The 18097-nt window shown below is 33.7% G+C and overlaps 1 long non-coding RNA gene across 1 annotated transcript; it reads right to left on the reverse strand.

Annotated features, from left to right (window-relative positions):
* Positions 1-2332: 2332 nt before the first annotated feature.
* LOC123720549 lies at positions 2333-7976 on the reverse strand. The gene is made up of 3 exons (XR_006756066.1): positions 7883-7976; positions 3381-3567; positions 2333-2818 (listed from the first exon to the last, which is right to left on the reverse strand). It is a non-coding gene; the product is annotated as an uncharacterized LOC123720549 (long non-coding RNA).
* Between the last annotated feature and the right edge of the window lie 10121 nt (positions 7977-18097).

Genomic DNA, 18097 nt, shown 5'->3' on the forward strand with positions numbered 1-18097 from the left:
CAGCCACACACGTCCGCTTTGAGTCTAACAGTTTTGACACCTGTACCAGCATCGATCGAAAATCGAGATTACTTTCCAGGAAGTTTTATTCTGATGGAAAACATACATGTCATAAAAATGAAATTTAATAAAAACAATGTAAAAATCATGACGCTGTCATACAGTGTTGTTGCATTAGAGTCCATCTACTTTGCAGGCGTATACGAAATGGATCCACTGCTACTATTTACCGTATCTCAGGAGGCAAGCTGTTGTAGACTAGCTCCGAAATATATTATATTTTTTCTACATTCAAAGATACATCTTCAGATATGATAATCGCTTGGTTTGACCAAATTAATTATAATATATAAAACCCTATACAAACTACGGATCATAATATATGTTGTATAATTATTGAAAACTATAGCTTGAAAACTTGTCGATAGTAATGAATACAGTCAAGTGCGACTTATGTAATTGTGTTTATATATAACGTGCACATCAGCACATATCTCATTTATTGATTTTGGTTTCCGCTCAAAATAGACTTGAAATAAACATTGATTTAAAATCTATTGAATGAACTCTACATATAAAGCTAAAATGTTTTTTTTTTGCTTGAACGCACTAATCTTAACTAAGGGTTCTGGTTGAAAATTATTGTGATTGAATGTTTATCGAAAATAACATTGAATCGTCAACGACCAGTCACTTTCCGAACAGCTTTCCTTGGTGTTGCGTAGAAATGTGGGGTGTCTCTGCATCTTCTACCGCATTTACAACGGAGTATGTTTAAAGGAACGGTTCGGATTAATACCTGTAGCTGAGTTTGATTATCGGACGTCGAGGCAGAATACGAAATTCCTACTCACTCATGTATTTCCAAACCTTCAAAAAAAGAGCGTACCAATTTTTCAAGGGCCGGCAACGCACTGCAAGTGCCCTCTGGCAATGTGAATGTCTATGGGCACGTGACAGGTACACTTAACACTATAAGCCTCCTGCTGGGTTGCCTCCTATTACATAAAAAGAAATCTCACTACGACGGAATTAATGAGGTTTTAACAACAGCTTATTTGGTCATTAGATATATTATCTATATTAACTGTAAGTGTTATATTTTTTTAAGTATTCTATTAGAAGTATATATAAGGAGGTTCAACCTATGTTTGTGCTTCAGAAGTGGGCTGTTCGGGATATTTGTTGTGTTTCTCCAAGGGTGTCGGTACGGAATAAGTTTAAGGAATTAAATATTATAACAGTATCTGGTCAATATATTCTTGAAGCCTTGTTGTATGTACAAAAAAATATAAACGAGTTTAAAGAATTGGTGGCTTTCACCAGTATACTTGAAACAAAACTAATTTAAGCGTACGACCAACCAGGTTCCAGAAGATAAACCACTCCTTATATGAGAATTGGATTCGTTTTTACAACAAACTCTTAAGCGAAATTAGAGAATTATCACTGAATAAATTCAAAACTCTCGTTATAGATAAATTAATCAATAAATCTTTTTATAAGTTTGACGATTATTTAAATAATCCTAATCCTTGAGATTTATCTGCTCCAGTTCGAACAATTTGTATGTCTCAAAATTTGGTGATTAAAAAGGGTGGCGGAGAATTTCTTGCCAGTCCTTCTTGCCCGGTCTACGCCCTGGACTTGCGAACTGGTAGTAAATGAACATTTAGAATCAATTTAACATATTTTCTGTAGACGTTCATAAGTGTACTATCTATATGAATAATGTTATTTTGAGTTTCAGTTTGAGTACGGAGAATTTGACTAGAAGGGCCTTGACGGGGTGTTAGCATGGAACTGATTATATTATAACGCTAGTGCGTTGATCTCCCGCTACGCTGACCACCTACTCGTCTTTGTGTTTAAAATCACAATAATAAAGTCTATGTTATTTTTTCAGCTCAATTAAATATCCATAAAATAAACGAAGCTGTAATTATTACGAGAGAACGTCTGAGTCGCGTCGAGCCAGATAGCAGCGCTAAAAATAGCAAGAGCGCAGATTTCCCGCAAATGTGTGAAGTGTCGTTGCGCTTGCGCAGGCCTAGACAAATGTATTTATTTCATTGTCTGTTCCCATTTCGGATCTATGGATTTAACATTAAAACATATAGAAACATTTAATTAAATTTATCATTTTATTTGTTTTCACTTTACGCTATATTCATAAATAAAAAGCATGTATAATCTGATCCGTTCAAGTCCATGACCTTACCTTACCAAGTCCTTACCAGATTTTTTTTGCTTCGGCCTATATTTTTTGACAAAAAACAAAATAATATAATGTTCAATCTACTACAATAACGAGAAAGCAAAAAATCGCGTTGTAATGCGGTAAAGTTATATTTTTAAATTTAGTGTAACAGTTTTTCAAATACAAGAAGTGCTTACGACGGTAAACAGATATAATATTAAGAACACATCTTACGTAACACAAACGTAACGATTCTATCAAAAATGGCGGTGGGAGTCGCAGACATCTTGGTTAAAGAAACAATGTCTGGTCTGTCGAATGAATTGTTTAGAAACTCTTTAAACAGAAGACACGATGGTGTGGTAGTGAAGTTCATTCCGCACTTTAGGTGCGGAATGAACGCTGTCAAAAAACAGAATTTTTCCATATTTTTTGCATCATTTAAAGTTTAATTCGCAGTAGTACAGCACGTGCGTAGATTTTTTTCTGTTTGGCCAGCCGCCAGGTGTTTTGGCGGTCTTTGTCAATGTTGTATTTATTAATACATCTTATTGTTGGTTTTCTGGCTCGTCTAATCGTCTGTCCTCACACATTTTGCTGACGATAATGATGACCTACCTATTTGAGGAAATAAAACTAGATCAATAATGTTTTTACTAGCTATTAAACGCTTGCAGGCTTCGTCTGTATCTACTTCGATTTCAACATTGGTTTTTAGTACCACTAAATTAAGAAATTTAGATAAATTATTTATATATTGGAATCGGAACTCTGTTGTGTCTCAAATCAAAAATATACCCATGAACGTCAGTAAGAAGAATTTACAGTACTAAATATTTTTTTTATAATTTTGTAAGTATTGATACCTATTTAGATTTAGATTCATTTCTAGAAATATAATGACATGTTTCATTTATGGAATGATTTGTTATTTTGTAGGAATATGTTAAAAGTTTTTCTAGGAAAGCGCTTTGTTATCCACGTACGGAATAGCTCTTAGAAATCAAACTCAAACTAAAAATAACTTAAACATATAGGTAAACGAGTACACTTATGAACGTCAGAAATGAAGTTAAATGAATTGTGAGTTTACATTAACTACTGTTTGCAAGTCAATTCATGGTAGCCGAGTAAAAATTCAGCAGATTATTTAAATTTCGAGGCAGAAGATGACGCTTACATTTATATTTCAATGGAGTGCAGTCATACAGCTTGTTCTTGCTGCACATAACTACACTCCACTCTCCCTTGCATTCTATTTCATTCCGTTCGGATAGATTGTCGCTTCGCTCCTAGCGGCGCTTTTTGATCATGCAGCACGTGAGCGTGACGAGGGCTCCACTCGCAGCGCTCAGCCGAAGTCAAAACTTTAGTCAAATAAAAAAGTAAATAAATAAATAATTTATCAACTTGATCGCAGTCTCATTGAAATGCCCTCAAACGTCGCTTTATGTAATAAATTCTTTAAAGCTGTTAATAAATTTTATTTAACGTATTATGTAAAAGTAATTAATCCGTTTGGCTAATTAGGGTTTTTATAATTGTTGCGTGTAAGAAAATGCAAGGAAAAAGTTTTAACCTAGAAAACTTTATCGTAGTTGTTACATACGGGTGATTGTCTGATACATATTCTCGCTTGTTTCTATCACACCAACAAATATCTATAGTTTCTACGTTGTATATCATCAATAAATGATTAATATTAATAAGGGAATTAGTTGAGATCCGTCGTTTTGATTGGAAGTCCTGACCTCAGTATGTCTGGGATGTCCAAATGAGAAGACTCAGATCAATCCAACTTGCTCCACAAAACTTCAGATAGCTAAAGAGAGTCATTGCAGAAGAGAGAGTATTTCTCAAAAGTAATTAAAAACATCGTCGTCACACTCGTTATTAGAGTTTTAAATTTGTAACTTTATGTAATTGAAATAAGTTAAAAAACTTCTTGTCATTACTGCCGACCACTTCTTAATATTTGACCGTGTACTATTTTAAATAATTCATCAAAAATGAATAAAAAAATTGCCAGACTTAACCTTACGCGTAATTATTTACACGATTATAGGTATACAGACTACAGAGATAATTAAATTTCATTTAATCGCATAAGTTTACTTAGGTGCCCGCTTTTTTACCAAAGAGTTTATGTAATTAAAGACCAGTCGGCAGCAACTGCAAATTAGGTATCTTTTGTGTATTTTTTATTAACAGTACAAAGGTAGATAAATCATTTCTTTGTCTAATAATATTAAAATACTGTAATATACCTGTCATTCATGTGAGTGTAAACATCGAACATAGTAATTTGTTAAACATTTTGTAATTTTTCCTATTCTATCCTATCCGTACAATAAAGTTCGCAAAAGAGAGCGTGACTTTACGTGAATTACAACCTAGCCTATACAATAATTATGGCTAATAAGTATTATATTGACTATACAATACAAGTGAATAGTATAAACTAAGGTAATGTTCATTAACAATCTTAGTGTTCTATAACGTTTTGACGAGATACCGTACTTGCACTTATAACCACTACACTAGCTTAAGAGTTAAAAGGTTAGTTCTCCTTAGCCGTCTTGATCCTCTTGTATCAAGATGTTGGATTGCCTCAGCATGAATGTCAGTATTCACGTAAATAACTTTAATTTATAATTTAAAATTTGATCACAATTGTACATTTTTTATCGAAGTAATTATACTTATACATTGTACTATGGTTAGCATGAGTTCGAAGATTCAAGAAAATGGATGTCTTTTCCATAAATCGTATCGCTTTTTTTAATAATAACTATTATATTAAATTTCTATGGTAAAGAGTTTATAAGAAAAACAATAACAGGAAAGACAATTATGTTAATGATGCGTGAAGTCATGGCCAATCCACCAGTTCAAAACACCGAACCCCTAATAAAAAGGTTAAAATAATGAATGCAAGGAAAAACATTGAAAAATTACGTTTCGAGGATTCATTTAACAAACTACACTTTTACCGCTCCACAATGTTTAAATACTTGCATAATTTTATACCCATGGGTGGTCGATAATATTCAGGAATAGCTTTATAAACTAAACTACACTTGCCTGGAAGAGATCGCTCGAAAGCGATCCGACCGCCAGTTGCCCTCCTTTTCAATTATGTTAATTGTATTATGTTAATGTGTTAATTAAACTTTATAAATAAGTCAGACTTCCGTATGTCAAAAATGAGGCTGATAGGGCATTGATGAAGTATTTCCAAACCAATTCGACTTCTTCAAGAAAAAGGGCGTAATAATTCTTAAAACGCCGTCGACTCACCGCGAGCTTTCTGGCATTATGAGTGTCGATGGGCGGCAGTATTAACATCAGGTGTGTCTCCTGCTTATGTGCTGCCCTGTTCTATAATAAAAATCTGTTACGTTATAAGACAATCTGTTGTTTGAAATTCAATGGTCGTCGGGGTTACCATTTATGGGAAGCACCAGCTCGTTTTAAATCACAACCTTTGTTAGTTTCGTAAATTAGTTTATTTAAGACACAACACAACAAGAGTAAGTATGCACAGACATTTATATTCTCAGAGAGACGCTAACGAAAACCATAGTAAGTACAAGTAGTAAAAAAGTAACGTGTTTTCTTGGCGTCCTATAAACAATGTTGCCACATACATAAATTATTATAGATAGAATACAGAACATAATATGTATATTTTGAGTGTGAATCTATGACAAGTGGATAATACGCCACAAAAGTAATAAAATCGAATGTTTTTTTGAAGTGAAACTTCTTTATAGGCGTTGGAAAAAATTACCGTCACTTTTTTGGGTTACACGTTACATTTTTCCGTTACGTGCTATGTTTTTCTTGTCCCTACCACGGTTGATTCGAAGAGATTCGAAGCTATATAATAATGATAGGAATAATTCTATTACAATTAATGAAATTCTGTAATAATATTAGTAGTAATAAGGTAAAATGAAATAATTGTATTTTTTGTCTTCATGTCTATGATAGTGAAAGCTTTTTGTTAAATTTTATCTAATTTTATTTTATTTAACCATTTCTGTAAAGTTGCATAATTTTAGAAAAATAAGGTCATAAAGAAGTTTCACTTCTTACGTGTGTACAGTAGTACGCACACATTTTTTTTTAACGAGAAACGTACTTTGAAAAAGTTTATACATGAAGTAATAAAATGTTTTTCTTTATAAGTCTAAAATTTATTACTAACTTAGAAACTGTCACGTAAAGCTAAGTTGAACATAATGTGTGTTGCGTTCAACTTGGCTACATTGTTAGGAGCACGCAATATGAAAGTTATCGTTGCAAAAACTTAAATTGATGCAAATAGCGCATTAATTATTCTCAAAAAACTTTGCCAGCTTTTTTACTACGTTGAAATAGCAAACGTGGTCGTTCTTGAAAAATCTTTATTATTTTTTATTTTAAAAGGAAAGTCCACAGGAGCTATGTAAGTTTTTATAGTAGAAAAAGTTAAAGGTTAGCGAAGAATCAAAATTCTATAAGTTTAGAAGGCTAGCAACGCACTCGTGAGCCCGTTCTTGAAAAAAAAATTAGTATTTTTTTTCAAAGTAGAAAGTCCACAGGAGCTATGTATTAAAAACCAGAAAAAGTTTAATATCGGATGATCAACATTTTAAAGTTTGACCGTCTTAAGTCTTAATACGGACTTAAGAAAAATCTCAATTTAATACTAGCTGGTATTCTACGTAATTGCAAAACCAGGCGTAATTAATAATTACTAGAAAATGTAAGAATATATATGTTGCAGCCACGTAGCTTAATGAGCCGTTCAATTAACAGCCTAGCCTCTTAACTAAACAGCGCCGTTTAACTAGCGACCTGAAAGATTGTCAGCCGTAGTAACCAACATTTAATAAACCAGCTGGCTAATTCTTAGGGCTTGCGTACGATAGAGTGACCATGTGGGAGAAATAAAAAATATGAAACATCTGACATAAAAAATATTTCTTTAAATATTAAATTGCTAGAGTCAGTCACAGGTCATTCACATTAAAAATGTCACTACAGCCTTCCATTGTACTTGTTTTTTTTCATTATACTTTGTAAATAACCATCAAAGTTGTGATTTGCTGACACCATATTGACAGTTTGAAGAGTTTCGTTTCGAGTTTGAGAGTCAACAGTCAATAAATAATAGAACATCATCGATCTATGTGTTTTGCCTAGCTGTTTGATCAACCGGTTGAAACCGGTTCAGGCCGTGAGTTAAACGGCGCTGTTTAGTAAAGAGGCTAGGCAGTTAATTGAACGACTTATTAAGCTAGTTGTCTGCGACATATAAATAATAGTCGATTCAGTCGCTCAAGCAATATGAATAAGTTTTCTGAATTCTTCAACTTTATTGACTTTGATTCATTCACAATCACAATTCGTGCGCCATTTACAAAAGATGGTTGGGAGGTATTTGTTAACAATTTGTTGTCAGGTAATGACGAAACCTACAATGATAGAGCTGGCATGATTTTATGGATACACCGGTTAATAGCAGGCGTAATAATTAATAAAATAGCTAAAGTATCACCTCTTTTTGTTATTGCGTTTAAAGCTCCAAGGCTATCAACGGTATAATTAAGGCATTTCTATCGCTGTGTATTAAGAAGAATGATATGAAAAAGTTTAAAAAAAAGGTAAAGCCCAAATGCAATGGAGACTTACTGTGTAACGCCCTCTGTCCCGTCTAGAACATTAAGTCAAGTTAAGCCAGTAATAATTAGGCTGCTAACTAAAATAGGCATAAAACGCATCCGACAAACTGAGCGAAGTCTGTATTTTACATTTAAAAAATGTAACATTTTCAATTAACTAATCTTAAGCACACAAAGACCTGGTAGGATTAATTTGAATTATACATCGTAAAACATGTACATCGTAAATTCAATTGGATTTCCGTGTTTCAAACACAAAACACGTGCTATATAAAGCCTTCTGCAGTGAAAAGTTTTTAAAAAGAAAATAGTTTATGGGTTATAACGAAATTTATGTTAATGTTTGACTGACATTGTTTTTACGATACTTCCGTGTCCTTGGCGAAACCTTTGTGTGCTCCGTAATTTGCGTGTTCGGAAATATTATCGCGAAATTAATAAAATTTCTTTTTCTTTTAATAGTTTAAATGCACTTGTAAAATTTAAAGGAGTAGAATGCAACCTTCAAACATATAATAAACCCATTATTAACTATATTATATATACTATACTATTTTTGTTTCGATTCAACCGTGCAACTCTCAAACCCGAGATCGTCGTTGACATTTACCCGAAAAATTAAGAAGTTTTCAGATTGCAACTGAAAGACTTCTTTAGTAAGATAGTGAAATGCGTCACTCAATGCAACAAGAGCGTAGCGAAGGCGAGACGACCGGCCCCAGACTCGTCTAATAGAATAGTAATTAAGATTTTTTTTTGTTATGGAATCTCGCTGTTGGCCTTAAGGGCCTTTACAGCTCAGCTCGGGCTGTTTTGGCGAGGGTAGCTCGGCTCGAATATGCGTTTTATCCGGCGGCTAGCGCAAGGGCGTCTCCTGTGAGACTCGAACTTCGGCTTGGACCGTCGCGGGGTGGTCAATCGCCTGAAGGGCAGGACGGAGTAGGAAGTAAGGTCTCGCACCACAAGAGTCCTGGAGTTTAAATATAAAAAAAACCCTGAGGTCGTGCGTTCGGATCACGGATGCACAAAAGGAACTTCCTTTCAATAAACAATCTGAAGGCAAAAATCGTGAGAAATGTGGCATGATGTGATGTGAAAATGTAGATTTTGTGTTAGTGTGTGGCTATACCAACTTGTCTGTAAAAAAATCTCACATAAATCTGCCGCCAATAGGGTCTAGATCAGTGTTTTTCAATATTTTTAATGCCATACCTTGGCCTTCCTAAAATTCTTATGCCATCATTATTAATAAGAATAAAATTAACTGTTATTGTAGACACTAATTATAAATTTTAAGAATGGAAACTAGGAAATTGTTAATGAAACAAATAAATTATCAAAAGATATAATGAAAAACGGAAATAAAATTAAAATTACCAACAATTTTAATAATTTTTCAAATAGCCCTTTACAATCCAATTGCCCCCCTGTGGGCCGTGGGCATCACATTCGGAAACTGGTCTAGATTATTATGAAAATATATTTGTTGTATACAAAATTCCAACACGAAATAAAATATATACCAGGCTTAACCGTGTTAATCGTAAGTTTTAATGTCATGTTTTTCTTAGTAGATTTAGAGTTTAGTAGATTTATCTATTTATCTCCAAACTTAAGTATATACTTTTTAAAAACATTGACAAAGTAATCTCTATACTAAGGTCTGTCCTGACACTGTCCTTTACAGTTATATAAAACATCTTTATATAAAATTATTTTATATTTAGAATTGGCTGCGAGTTTAATAATGTCATTTATCTGAGAAATCCTAATACATCATTTACTATATTTTGCATAAATTCTGATACACAGACAGATACAACTAGTTAACTGGAATTTCAATGGAAAATAACATGCAATATTTTATGCGGGCATTTTCTTTGTGTTAATATTCTTACCAAGGGAAGACCTTTCGTTTGACCTCGCTTGATCGACATTCGTACCACGAAACTTTAAAATTTCACGTGCGCCCATCACATTGCCACGTATTGATATTCTTCGAAGATTTTGACAGTTCACCTTAAACATCGAAAATGTAAATGCATTTCCCGGTACGGTTCATGTAAATATGTCAAAGCGAACATAAGGTTTTATAGATTTATTTACTAAACAGAAGATAAGTTGAACAAGTAATATATAAGAATATATACTCAAACTCAAAATAACTTTATTCAAATAGGTAAACAGGTACACTTATGAACATCAACAGAAAAGATGTTAAATTGATTCTATATTTATCTACATTTACTAACAGTTCGCAAGCCAAGGGCGTAGAGTGGGCAAAAAGAACTGGCAAGTAACTCTCTGCCACTCTTTTTAATCGCTAAGTTTTGAGTCATACACATTGTTTGAACTGGAGCAAATCAATGCCTAGGACATTATTATTATACATATTGTTGAACTAATATTTAATCTCGTAGAAAAATATAAAAAGCGGAGTAATTAACAGCAACGGTCTTGTCGGAAAATACAGGCTTACGATTCAGAGTGGAAAGTTGGCGCAAGTGTGTCTAAACGCATATGACATAGGCCTATAAAATAATGGTATTTTTATTTGGTACATACCTATCACCTATATGGAAAATGGCCAGGTCTAAACAGTTAAAAAACCAAAAGAAGACTAGCAGCAAAGAATTCCTGCAATAAACATCATCTTAATAAGTCCCTATTGATATTCTTCTGTCTTCTTCTTATAGTGCCATATCCTTGCGAAGGTTGGCGATCATCATGGCTAGTTTAATTTTGTATTCCGCGCTTCTAAACAATGACTTGGTGCTTTGGCCAAACCATTGTATAAGGTTTTTCAACCAAGACGTGCGTCTGCTGCCAGGTCTTCTTCACGTTTCCGTCACTAATACGTCGATAAACCGCATGTTAGTTCCCAAATAGCGCAGTAATCAAGTGACTTATTGTTATAGCTAAGAGGATTATTAAACCTTAAAAATGCACATACTATACATGACAAGGTTGGTGACGTGTTTCGTCTTGCAGCTGCTTTGCCATTTGTGTTCCCTCAATATCTGGGACAGATATGTGGCACAAATTCACGGCTTCTACCTCCATAAACGCGACGAATATGACGGTTAAGTGAAATGTGGTTTTTATTATACGAATTTGGTATAATATTTATATATATATATATATATATATTAATTAATACCAATGCTTAAAAGGCAACGCACTCGCAAGCCCTCAATGGGAGGCGGTGTCACTTAACATCAGGTACCTCCCCGTTTGCCCTCTGATAATAACAAAAATAAAACATGTATATATTTTACAGTCAATAGTTGTATTTATTTGTTGATGACATTGACCAATCTTTGGTCATCGTTAGTTGAATGAATACGGACTTTTTTACCTTATTATTTAAAAAATACTTACATTTTCTTGAGTTTAAATAAAGAAAGCATTGATTAATCAATCTTAATTTAAATTAAAGATAAATGGAATGCTATCACAGAAGCCTATGGTATTTCTATGGTATCTTTTAATAAATACTAACAATCCGTCTCGGTTTCACATAGCTGAAAATTAACCTAAACCATCAATTTATAATATAACAAAGGTTCTAATATATATTGGAATGGAAATTTTATACACTTAAATTGAAACTGACTTAAATACGTTTTTTTTTATTTTAGTTTTAATTCGTATCTTAAATAAAGTTTAAATATGGTCAATTGTCGAGAGCGTTGTGAATGGGGTAGATTTAAAGTCAAGGGTAACTCACTCATTTTAAATTTATGATAATTTACACAAGATTTTGGATCTGTATTGTAGATGTGGATTATAAAAACGCTTATCATTAAAAAAAATAACAGCAAGACGAAGAAGGTAGTGCCTGCCCAACCTTCTAGAAGCAAAATTTCTTCTTTCAATTATAATATGTTCATGTCTCAGAAAATTTTGCAACTAAATGCCTGAACTTAAAAAAAAATTAAATTATTTTAATGACATCTATCGCTACCTATTATTACTAACATGAACAATTTTCCACACCATATTATTATTTCTTTTAATGTATACGCGACCTCTATTGTCATTTTAATGCAGAAAATATTTTTTTAATGCAAACCAACGCCATCTGTTGTGGAAGTTGAAAACAATTCAATGTTATTACATTTTCAGGGTTCATTTAGAGGTTTAGTATAAAAATAAAGTGCAATGTGATAAAAGATGGCCTGTTAAAGAGATTTGTCCGGTAAAATTGAATATATTCTTGACACTCACATAGCCAGTGACGCGACCACCTTTAAGCCTCAAGGAAGACTAAATTATATCCTTCCAAATTCAATTTAAGTATTTTTTTTAGTCTAAGGTAATATTCAGAGGCGAGACTGATCGTGAACTATCCTGTATCTAAGGTTTTTGTCACAAGAGTCACACTTAGACCCGAATGGACGCTGTATTTCATCTGTAGACCATTTATCATCATTCATCATAATCTATAAAATCAAACTATATCCGTAATTTTATGAGACGGTGTGTGAATGGGCAACATATACCGACTAAATTGTTTACGTGTAAATGTGTACATTAGGCATATATCAAATTCAAACTTTTATCAGATTCCTCATCGCAATTAACGTCCTCCTCGACGTCCGTTGTTCCACAACTGAGTGGTTTTTAAGGCAGTTTTTGCCGCGCACCACCACTATGTGGAACCAGCTGCCCACTGAGGTATTTCCGAACCAATTCGACTTAGGGTCACTTAAGAAAAGAGCGTACCAAGTCTATAAATGCTAGCAACGCACTTGCGAGGTCTTTGAGAGTGGCCATGGGCGGCGGTAACACTTCACATCAGGTGAGCCTCCTGTAACATGACAAAATAAATACAGATTTTCTTACACTAGTTGGATATTATTTTGTAATAAATGCGGCTGGATTGTGCTTCATTCTGCTTAACAAACTGTACGTGCGGGATATGCAGGGGCCACTATATCACACAACCTGCTTTTCAGGTGGGTTTTGTTGAAAAGTATCGCTTTGGGATAGTTACCATGTATAAAATATACAGTTTCCTAACTGAGAGCATTAGCAATTGAGTATAAGGATTCGGTAGAAAAGTGTAAGGGCTGTATCGTTGGCTGTAATCATACATTTTACTTTAAAAAAAATATAAGTCGAGGAAATTATTAAAGACAAGCGCAGTCTTTACTCCGATAAATTAATAACCCATATATTTATTTTAATTGTATACGTTACTAATCTTATAAAGCCATTGATTATCTTGGGAAATACTTATTCAAAACTAAATAATTAAGTAGTTTTTTTATCAATCCTTTGAATTTAACGCACTGAGTAGTTAAACATTTATAAGTGAACTGCTGGCCTTGTAGAAAAACCTTTTTCATTAACCGTTGAGTTTAATTAATGTCCGAAAACTAAATTTTTAGAATTGTATTGCGTTTGAGATTATAGTTAGATTTCGATTCAACTGTTACAAATAAAAAATGGCCTTAACTACTGATTAAGATCGGAAACAAAAATTGACCGAACTTTATATGTGATAATATAAAAACTTCATATATTCAGCACAAAATAAAGCAACAGTTATTTATTATATAAATTAATATCCTCCATAGAAGAAAATGCTTGTTTGTGAGCCTGATACCTGTTAACGGTAAGAGTACCTGTGTTAAAGGTCAACTGGCCCCTTTTTGGATCGTCAGAAGCTCTTAAAAGGTGTGTTCATGTATAAAACGTAGTTGTTGAACCAAACAATTCCAGTACATAGTCTTAATCAAAAAGAGTTGCGTTCATTCTGTTCTGACTTAGCTGATACTTGACATTTCACTCCTAGGACATGGTGATAGGGTGTCAACTAACGAAAAGGCGTTTATCAGAAATTCGCAAGATACTTAGCAACCATAAAAAACGATATGTTAATCCTAATAGAGGTTTACTCCATTCGTTTATATTAAGTTTTATATGAAAATGTCGATTCCTTATATATAAAATATGTATAAAAAATCACTCTCATAGCCCAGTAATCTTATCTTATAATAAAGTTGCTCAGTGCACTAAAACTACTACAATTCAGTAGTCGACGAATTTCTTCTGACAATTGTGATTGCCAAAAGTGGTTGTCTGGAAGAGGTTGCTCGAAAGCGAAAAGGCCGCCAGTTGCCCTCTATTTCATTTAACTATGTTATTTGTATTATATTTCCATATGCAACGAAGTGCTAATAAACAAAACAAATAATTGTTGAATGTCGATTGATCAATTGAAGCAAATTGATGAAACATAAATATTAGCACAGCGGCGTTCAGTAAGCGTCATCAATACATGTCATTTGTGTCAACAATTCAATAGGACTTCATTAATTTACGTCTAATTGAATGATAATTGTTATGGCCGCCATTTTGGAGCGTTATCTTAAAGTTTGTATGCGGAGTTCTGCTGACTTTAAAATTTTTAAGCTCTCTTTTGTAGTGCGGGACCTTATTTTATTTATATAATTTGTTAAAAAAATAATCGCGATAGGACTGGCATAGCCACTTCTCAAATAATATTTCTATAGGCGAGTGGGCCCCGCCGTTTCGCGTGTCCCGTCCCACCCTTTTGACGTATTTTACAATTCTCGCAGAAATGCAGGCATCTTCCAGTTGGCAGATACCTTTATATCAAATTGTTGATCTAGGTCACGTCGTAAAGTGATTACAAACTATTGACATCTGTACTCGTGGTATGACATTTATCAGATATCATATTTCGTTCACAAAAACCAAATTTTAATTAAAGTAATCCATTATTTATTTTTGATTCCCTAAGAAAACCGTTTGATTGTGTAACGGGTAAACTCAAAAAACCATGTGTGCTTCCTTAAACAACAAAGACCTTTTAAAAGGAGCGTACTAATTCGTTAAAGTCCGGCCCTCGCGAGAATTTTTATTGGCGGCGGTATCACTTAAATCCCTATTCCAGCACGAATTGCTGTGTCAGTGTCTTAGGGTGGACTGCGGTGCGCAGTGGAGAGCTGGAGTACAACAAAACAATTAGTTATGTAAAACATTAAATTAATGTATTTTTATCTATTTTTTTCTGAAATAGATTACTTGACTTGCGATAAAATATGTCGTGTTAATTTCAAAATCATGTTCTATATACATTTTCGTCATAAAATGAATTCAAAGTGTCAAAAATTGGATATGTTTGTATTTTTTTAAACTACTCAATCTCCAACTACTCCATAATATATTTTTTCCATTCGCCCTACTTCAAGAAACGATGACTAACAATGAAAAGAAACAATGTACTTTTTTGGAGTTTGCCGAGTTTTCCTTAACATCTGGTGAGCCGTTTGTCCCGTTTGCCCTATAACATGAAAAAAAAGCAAATTTTCTTCGCTTGTATGTCTGGGTAGCCTGTCTAGAGCGAGTAGACAGCACTAAGAAGAAACTCATGCCCAGAGCAAGCGTTTTTATATACATATATATATATATATAAATTGAAACCTAACAACGAAAAGTGATACAATAAGCCCTGTTTTCAATTCAAATTTCATAGGCCGTTAAAGTTTTGATTGAGGTAGGTTTACCGACCGAATTAAGGTCAAACTGTATTTAAGCTGTCTAATCATTCACGACTACAATTTAACTTATACCTCTGTTTATTTAATTAATTGTATAAGCGTATTGCCTTCTCATGCCTCATCATGCCCTCATCATTTTTTCTTTATGCTTATTATCATACATATGCAGCGATTCTCCCGTACTAACAAGTTATTGCGCAAATAAATGGTACATAGCAAAGGCTTCTAAAATTAAAGTAAGTGTTTAACGTGTAAGTTACAATTTTTATATATCTATTAATATAAAGCACAAAAATATAATTACTTTCGACTATAGACACACAATTTTAACAAAATGTTAACAATATAGCGACCTTGTCACGCAAAATTAAAGGAATTCGTTAATATGTTTAACATTATTTTAATATTGCAATAGAATTGTATCATCCATACGTACTTCAATCTATGTTTTATAATAAAATTTGGCCCGGAAACTGAATAAAGAGGTGAATAAGTAAAATTTACAAGGAAGTGTTCCATAAAAATGGAGGTAATGGGAAAACGGAAATAATATCTTAACTATGCCAAAAGTCAACTTCACCTTTATGCTTTGGTGGTTCGTTATGATCAGCCGACGGCAGCGCCTGCCGCGGAGCTCACCGCTAGATAACGGACGAGGCTCTAGCGACCGAGTAACTGCAGCATGGGCAATGAATCGAAGAGACAGCCTTGAAGTCTAAGTAACTTTAAAAATGTATGGGAGTCAAAATGTGGAAAGGCAACGCATAACCACCACACCTAGAGTCAGCAGGAACCTCCAGATGTTTCCTGACCATGACGCTCATGAGCTACCAACTGAGAGAGAGATAAAAGAAGTGTTTCTTGTTAACGCAGATTACATTTGAAACCCAATAGGAATTATTATGTACGGAAAGCATCGTTACTATATTACGTTGGGATTTTAATGTAAAATTTATTTTTTAATTCTTTAGATGTCGAAGTAGCGCTGGATATGGGTCTCCAATCACATGCGTTTTGACAATTTTTAATATTTATAGATCTGCCTATTATGTCCGTCACGTGTCGTGAATTTTTATTTTTAAGACATGTCAGTTTTCATTTTTTTAAACAATAATGATACACAGTAGGATAAAGATACAAGGAAGAGATAAAGACTTGAAGGTTTTCTTACTATTTTTGTTTTTATATAACAGGGGGCCAATGGGCAGGAGGCTCACCTGATGTTAAGTGAGGTCCGCCCATGGACGCTCTCAATGACAGAGAGCTCGAATGTGCGATGCCGGCCTTTTGAGGATTTATACGCTCTTTTCTTGAAGGACTCGAATTGGTTCGTAAATACTTCAATGGGCAGCTGTGTGCACATAGTGGTTGTGCGCGGAAAAAACTACCTTAAAAGCCTCAGTTGTGGAACGACGGCTATGTTGGCACACAAATGTTTATTGCTTACATTGAAACAAAAATTGGTGAAGCCTTCCATCTTACGACGACAGAGTTAAGTCACGCTAAACCAGTAAGCCGCTGCTGTCATATCTTCAAAAAATCACGCAATTACTTTCAACTATTTGTCAAGGAATACCTTGTTAGGATCAGAAAGATATATTTTAACCATGATCACTGGGCTTCAGACCCCTGGCCACTGCAATAAATCTTCTCTAATCCTCGAAGTTTTCTGAGATAAATTACGGTCATGTTCGGTGTTAAAGGTACGTTTTTGAAAAAACATATTAAAACTATATTAGTTGCTGGTTATTCTTTTAAGAGTGAAATAAACATATAGCGATTGCAGATAGGTTTTATTCCACAAAAGTAAACATATTCCCATCCAATGACTAATTTGTAGTTTTAGAACGTTTAAAATATTTTTTTATATCCCGCATTCACTTAATTTAGGACGATTTCATGATCTAAATTAACTATATCTTAGGTAGTGTAAAATAGTGTAAGAATGGTTAAATTATACTTGAACTAGCAATTCAGTTTCCTCGTAGTTAAGTGAACAAAGCCACTTGGTAATAAATGATTTTATTTCGAATAATAACTAATGGTAAATATTACGGATCCTATTAAGTTTGTTGTAGAGCTGACTAGATAGATATGAAAATTGAGATATACTACATACAAGGCCCTTCCTACGCCTTTCCAGAAGTGCTTTGTTAAAGTGCATTAGTGTATGTTTTCTAAAGATACATCTAAGGATAAATACTTGTAATAAGATTGCTTGAATTGTATAAATCAAAAGTTGAATAGGTAAGCTTCTTAAAAAACATCACCTTCAACAGAGCTCTTTGCGATATCTCCAATGTAATTGGTTTCGTTTTATAAGCACCACCACACACTGGAATGCAGTAAATCAGTATAGATTGGGCCTAAGGCTTTGTAGATAGTGATTAAAAGATTCCGATCACAAACATGTCTCAGCTTTTTAAATATCCATATTAGTTTAATAGTACTACCTGAAAGTTTGTCTATCTGCATGTACCAAGTGAGGTTGTGATCAATGTTAACTCCCAAATACTTTATACAGTTCACACGAGAAATAAATGAACACAGTGTGGTTCTGTGTTTGTGTGTTGTGATTAATAAAATAATTTTGTTATAGTTATTATGGTTCGTGATTTCAACTTAACAGCAGCCGAAATAAAATGGAGAGTGTTAAAAGGAGTAGTTCGGATGGAATACCTGCAGCTGAG

The sequence above is a fragment of the Pieris brassicae genome, chromosome 2 (genome assembly GCF_905147105.1).
Source record: "Pieris brassicae chromosome 2, ilPieBrab1.1, whole genome shotgun sequence".
NCBI classification, from domain to species: domain Eukaryota; kingdom Metazoa; phylum Arthropoda; class Insecta; order Lepidoptera; family Pieridae; genus Pieris; species Pieris brassicae.